At 53.6% G+C, this 6,309-nt stretch overlaps 1 protein-coding gene and 1 long non-coding RNA gene across 4 annotated transcripts in view; both read right to left on the reverse strand.

Annotated features, from left to right (window-relative positions):
- The window catches only part of SLC5A11 (solute carrier family 5 member 11), a 33,005-nt gene extending 29,229 nt beyond the window's left edge, over positions 1-3,776 (reverse strand). Inside the window, exons 1-2 of one of the 3 annotated variants that reach the window (XM_019649836.1) lie at positions 660-756; positions 163-373 (exon numbers count right to left, since the gene is read on the reverse strand). The gene's annotated coding sequence lies outside the window, so the exon portion shown is untranslated. Of the gene's footprint in view, positions 1-162; positions 374-659; positions 757-2,751 lie in introns of those variants that run through there. The other 2 variants (XM_019649835.1, XM_019649839.1) reach the window with 2 other exon arrangements.
- A 1,226-nt stretch (positions 3,777-5,002) lies between these two features.
- LOC109386553 (uncharacterized) lies at positions 5,003-6,226 on the reverse strand. Its single transcript, XR_002124802.1, has 3 exons — positions 5,673-6,226; positions 5,423-5,581; positions 5,003-5,095 (listed from the first exon to the last, which is right to left on the reverse strand). It is a non-coding gene; the product is annotated as an uncharacterized LOC109386553 (long non-coding RNA).
- Positions 6,227-6,309: the final 83 nt, after the last annotated feature.

The raw sequence follows: 6,309 nt of genomic DNA on the forward strand, positions 1-6,309 counted from the left end.
CCACGCACCTGGGTGGCCTTGCCCCCACGGCAGCCTCAGGACACAGCGGAGTTAAGAGCAGGGTGGGGGGCAGGCAGACCCCAACCCCACCCCCACTTGTCTGAGCCTCCCTGGGCGTTCTCATGTGAGTGACTCACGTGCTCCAAGCCCAGATTTTCTCACCTGAAAAAGGGGGTGTAACCATCACAATACTGAGCAACTTTATCAGGGAGGCTTGGGGAAGTGACCCATGTAGCAGTCCTCAGAATCCTAAGATGTTTTCCTTTTTCTCTCATTATTTCACGAATGTCCACTGGAATTTTCCAGAGGCCACAGGACATGAAATGTCACAAAAGGCCACGTGCAGACGCAGATGTCAGGGTCCCACTGTCTTCTGTTAAACCAGACATTAAAGAGATTTGCAAACCTGTACAATGCCACTCTTCTCACTAAATCTTTTGGGAAAAGACTGTCGTTTTTCATAAACATGTTTAACACGCGAGGGGTCAGTTACTGTTCTTTTAAAATGGATCAATATCGTTGTTTCTTTGTTTAAATGTCTAACTTGGTAAATACCTACAGACGGAACCCACGTCACCGGATGACAGGAGGCCTTCCTTGCGGGGTACCGGGGGGGCCCCGACACCAACGAGCTGGGGAACATCTGCTCTGAGACAAACCTGATGGGAACCCGTCCGTCGGGGGAAAATCCTGCCCGGAGTCCGAGCACATGTGAAGCCATGCAGCGTGTGCGAAGGTGGGTTCTGGGGATGCAGCCTCCCCGGCAACGCCCCTTGTGGCTGCAGGTGTGGAGCGGGTGGTTAATGGGTGAGCCAGGGTTCCGTTTTCATTAACCACTAAACACTTCAGCAGCAGGTCATCCGTGACCGGGAGGGTGAAGTTTGGAGCGTGACTTCCACCGACTTGGAGATTATTCAAGTGGAACCGGGTGCTGGGAAAGCCACCTCGACCCAAACTAACACCAGCATGCGTCTGGGCCACCAGAGGCTTCTTGCCGGGGTCCATCGTCATTGACATCATGGGGTCCCCGCGTGGGGCTGTGGCGATGGGTGCCGGGCTCTGCCTGCAATGTCCGCTGACATCCTGGCTCCACTAACGTTGTGGCTTTCAGCAGGTCCCTTCCTGCCGGGTGCCTGTGTCCCCACCCGTCACACAGTTCGAGTTGTCGTAAAGATGAAATTAGAGAACGATCTGAGGTGGGGGCCGGCCAGCAGCACGTGACCTGGTTCCTTCTGAGGAGGATCCGGCCAGCCCCACATGAGGCTGGGTGCAGCCAGCTCCTCAGGTCACAGCGGCTGTGGTCTAGGCGACTGCTGCCCCTGGCTTATGAGGGAGCACTGGGCCGTGAGCCCCCTCTCTTGCCTGCCTTCCCGCCGGTCAGATGGTGACCCCCAGAACGGCCTTGGAGGCCACGTGTGGGAGACAGTGTTGTCGGCAGCCTGGGGTCCGGGTGAGGCCTGCCGTGGCCTGAACCACGAGACAGAAAGGACTTCCCTTAAGTCACGCCGTCACTGGGTGTCTCCTGACAGCCTTTCTAGAACAGTCATGTCAGCATATTAGACACGCACTGGGAAGGCTCTGCGGTCAGGACCCTGCAGTCGGCTCGGGGGACACAGAGCCTCATCCCTTCGTGCAGGAAACACACACATAACGCATCCTTAACCTCCAGCCGCGCGGAGCAGAAACGCCACTTCTGTTAGACTCCGCGAAGTGTGTGACCCTGAGCGAGTCACGTCCCCTCCCCGAACCTGCTTTGTCTGTGAAACCAGGAGAAGTGACGGCACCTCCCCACGGTTGGGTCAGGCTCCAGGGAGCTCGTTCCAGAAAACCGCAGTTTCACCCTGTAAGCGCTCGATAAATGTGCGTCCTTGTGTTCACGACAATTTCAGCTCTTCTGGCAGAGACTGTCTCGTAAATTTAGCTGGCATGGCTTTGGGGAAGGGCCATTTTAGTTCTGTGATTCCACGTCAACGGGTGGGAGGAGCACTGGGGAGGCTCGTTTGGGGAGTCGCAGCCAGACATCGGAGGGAACGAGGAGAACTTGGGACCCAGTCCCGTGTACAGGTGGGAGCAAAACCTCAGGCGCCCACAAACAGCACGAGACTAATCGTCACAGAGGTGTACGGCCAAAACATAATTCATTTCTCGAAAATCACCCAGTTTTCACCAAAGAGGGCAAAGTTAAGACTAATTTGTTTGTGGGCCGGCCGAGTGGCTCAGTTGGTTAAGAGTTGGCTTAAGAGCACAAGCTCTGAGCAACAGGGTCACCGGTTCGATTCCCACACAGGCCTGAGCTGAGCTGCTGCTGAGCTGCCAACAGGTGGCAGGATGGCTCAGCTAAAAAAAAATCAAACAAAAAACTATCAGGCTCGTGAATCTTTTTTTTTTTTTTTTTTTGTCTATTAGAATTTGTTTGGCGTGTTCAAGCTGCAGGAGGTCAGGTTAGAAAAGACCAGAATCTCTAGCTTCCAATTTTGTCAAATTTCTGATCAAAAGTTATTATTAAATCCGTTCAAACATCATGTCATATTTCAGCTGGGACAAACAGTAAATGTTTATGGCCATGTTAAACAAAGTCATCACCTCCCGTTTACCCCCTCTGACGGCCAAGAAAATGACCAGCAGCCTGCAGTTCCCAGCAAGATGCAGTGTCCGCTTCCCAGGACACCAGGTACGGGAGGCATAGCCACCTCACACAAATCCTGTTCCAAACCTGCCATAGCCGGTGACCTGAATTCCATCCGCGCTTACCTTCTGAGACGTTGCCTCCGTTAGGCCCGTCGACAGGTCCTGGCTTTACAATCCTGGTAGGAGAAGTGTGCACAGCCAGGCCTGGTATCACTCCCAGGAAACTTTCAGATGAAGCCGACATAACTTCTGTAGAGAAAGCTTGTTTAAACATTCCAGTTTTCATGATCTTAGCGATCCTTACACTTCTCTATTCTTTGAATCTAATCGTAGCTTCCCCGGGGGGTTTGGGTACCACAGTTCATGCATTTCCACATCGAGGAGTCCTGAAATTTCTCTTCTCTATCCCCTGACTGTTTTGCCCACTCTCGATTTAAAAGGCGTGGGGCCCCCAGGAGGGGAGTCAAGCCAGGAGACCCTGGCTCTGTTTACCTGGCTGAACCCGCCTGACTGCTGCCCCCAGTGGTGCCTGGTCAGGTTTCTCACTGTCACCTCTGCCTTCCAGGTTTTTAAGCTACTCCACACTTGTTTGGGGCTCTGTAATTTGGGGGATGAGCAGGAGTGGAGCTGTTCTAGAACCTGTCTTAACCCCATGTGTCTGTCTTATTTATCCTCAATTTTGTTAAACTTCTAAAGATTTCTGCCTGTGGAAAGGGCCCTGTAACTAACTCTCTTATCTCTCTGTTTCACTCTTATTAATATTTACAAAGAGGCATCTCCTCCTGTTTATTCGATTCGGAAGCCCATGCTTTTCAATCTAGAGTATGCTCATCTAACCAGCATAACTGCCGCTGTAGTTTTAGGTTGTAATTTCCTTGAGGGCGGCAGCACGTTCACAGGGTCTTCCCCATAAGTGGAATTCAGCCCATGTCCTTATCTGGCTGTATCTTGGAGCTTCTAACTTGACAGTTACCAAGCTGAGTTCTTAAGACATAAAATGTCTAGGTTGTCTTTTGTAAGATTCTGCCCTTCTTTTTTCTTTCTTTTCTCTTCTTAGGTGCAGGACAATTGCACTTGCACTGCCCTGGGTTTTTTCCCCGTAAACAGTACCTGCAAACATGTCTCTTCTTGTGGGCTAGGATGCAACTGCAGGAGGGAGCCGTCTTAACCCACGCAGACGAAGGATGGAAGGAGCGGGGACCAGCCCTGGCCCCTCCCAGCTGGTGGGCTCGGGGACCGAGAAGCATAGCACACAGCTCTCTGGTTGAAGCCACCTGCAGTCCAGCTGGGGAACCGACAGCCTCCCTGTGCAGCGTGGGCACTCCGCGGGCCTACGGGACCTGCCTCTGCATTTTAATAAGCTCCCCAGGCGAGTCCACGCACTGTAACGTTTGAGGAGAACTGCTGACACTTTAATGATGGGCATCCGGCTCGTCTGCAGTTATCACTGACTAGCAAGGCTGCAGTGAGAATCGTGTTCAGTCTCCTGTCTCAGTCGGACCCTAGCCGGCCACTGCTGGCCAGTGCCAGAGAGGCCTTAATGTATGTTTTTGACGGTGGTTTGTTTGGCTGTTTCTGATTTTTTTTTTAAGTAGGATAGTGTGGGGAAGCCTGCTAATCTCGCTCATACATGACTTCACTTCTTAAAGCTTCTTCCAGAAATGGGGGGTGGGGTCGGGGGGGGGTGGAGGGGGGGGGTGTGTGTGTGTGTGTGTGTGTGTGTCTGTGTGTGTGTGTGTATCTGTCACAGTACGCCCCCTGGTGGCTGCTTTCTCCACTTACAGGCAGTGGGTCCAGGGTTAAAGGAATCCTAACCCCACAGGGTTCTGCTCTCCCCACAAAACGTCACCAGACATGGCCAGCTGTCCCCTGGGGCAGAACCCCAGGGCTGACTGGGTGGCTTCAGGCCACTTCCCACCAGAATCGCTGCAACAAAGGGTTGTTTGCAAGAGGACTTTTAACACTATAATGTAAGACTGACCAATGAGTCTTATTTGTTTTGCCTTTTAAACAACGGCTATAGGGAAGCACGGTTGATGCACAAGCCCCGCGTGTTAAAGTGAACGGTGGTACACTGTGCTGAACACCTGAAGCTAATTAATAAATAAAATTTATATGGACATGTGAACAACAACAACAATGTTCGGTGGCTGAGTTCTGCATATGCACACAGCTCTCGAACCATCATCACAGATAAGACCCATCGCCTCCCAAAGCTTCCTGGCACCCCAGCCCCGTCACGACACAACACTGACCTCTTTTCTGTGGCTACAGATGTGTCAGCACGTTGCAGGATGTTGTCTGAATGGCCGTGAACAGTACGAGCTCTTTGCTTGTCTGGCTTTTTCAGCTCCGCGTGATGGAGGTCCGTCCACGTTACCAGGAGCTCCGTTGTATGCAGACACCACGGACTTGTTCTTCTGTTCGTCTGTTGACAGATGTTTGAGTTGCTTTCTGTTTCGGGGGACTAAATAAAGTGCTATGAGCAACAGCACAAGTCCTCGCAAAGACACATCCCTCCCTTTCTCTCAAGTTAATTCGTGGGCGGGAAATGGCGGGATCCCGTGGTCCTTGGACATTTCACTGCTAGAGAAGCTGCCAGTTTTCCCAGTGGCCGTGCCATTTACATTCCCGCCAGCAGGGGACCAGCGCCTGGTACCCCCTACCTCCCTCTGACCGGCTCAGACCCTCGACCCCTGCTGCGCACCAGCTCCCCGATTATGACAAGGCTACTCTGTGCACAGCACTGTGCCTGTGCCCTCCATGACCCCCCAGGAGCAGGCTTCATCCTTACCCCAAACTCTTAGGTAGGTCAGCTTCATGTCCGTTCTGTAAAGACAACACCGGTGTCACCGGCGGTGGTGGTGGTGACACCATCCAAATCTCCTCCTGTTCAACAGGTGCTCCCGTGGGGGCTGGGCGAGACGGCTGCAGAACAACCCTGTCGGCGTTCCTGCAGGGAGATCCAAACTCGTCTCACTGCTGTAAGCCCTGTAAGCGGCCTCAAGTCAGTTTTGTGCCAGATGGGTTTGCCACAAACTTACCCAAAAGCCTGTGGTTTTCTGAGCTGTCTGGATTTCAGAATCGCAGGTAAGGGATGGTGGACCCCGGTGGTGTCTCTGTTTTACAGCCCAGGAAGCTGACTTGGAACTGTTAAATGTCCTCTAAATGGCCACCCAGCCATGTACTCCTTCAGACGAGGCCAGAGGTCCACAGGACCCATCACATGGGTCCTCAGGGTTCATGCTGGTGGCTGGGGGTGATGACCTGACCTGATCGCCACTCTGCCGTCAGAGGGATGGGAGGACACTTTCGCTCTGGCAAGAGATGGTGTGTGTGAGCCCCGTGTGCTGTTGTGCTGGACGGGGGTGCCCACCCCGGGCTCCAGGCACCTGGAGCTCGACAGTCTGTGGTGGGGGTGGGCCGTGCGTCTAGACATCTGGCACCTCCCGTGGCCTCTCTCCCACTAGATGCCAAGGGTAGTCCCCGTACCCCCAGTCACAACAGCGCAGAACCCCAGTCGAGGACCACTGTCCTGGGCTACAGAGTGACTGAGGGGGAGGAGCTGGGACACTGGCTGGCGGAGGCATTAGCCTGCTGGACACCTGGGGCAGGAGTGAGAAAGGAGCAGCTGGGAGGCCTGGGAGCCGGCATGGCGGGGGAGTGGGGGTGTGGGGGTGT

This window comes from Hipposideros armiger, unplaced genomic scaffold (assembly GCF_001890085.2).
Source record: "Hipposideros armiger isolate ML-2016 unplaced genomic scaffold, ASM189008v1 scaffold_135, whole genome shotgun sequence".
Taxonomy (NCBI): domain Eukaryota; kingdom Metazoa; phylum Chordata; class Mammalia; order Chiroptera; family Hipposideridae; genus Hipposideros; species Hipposideros armiger.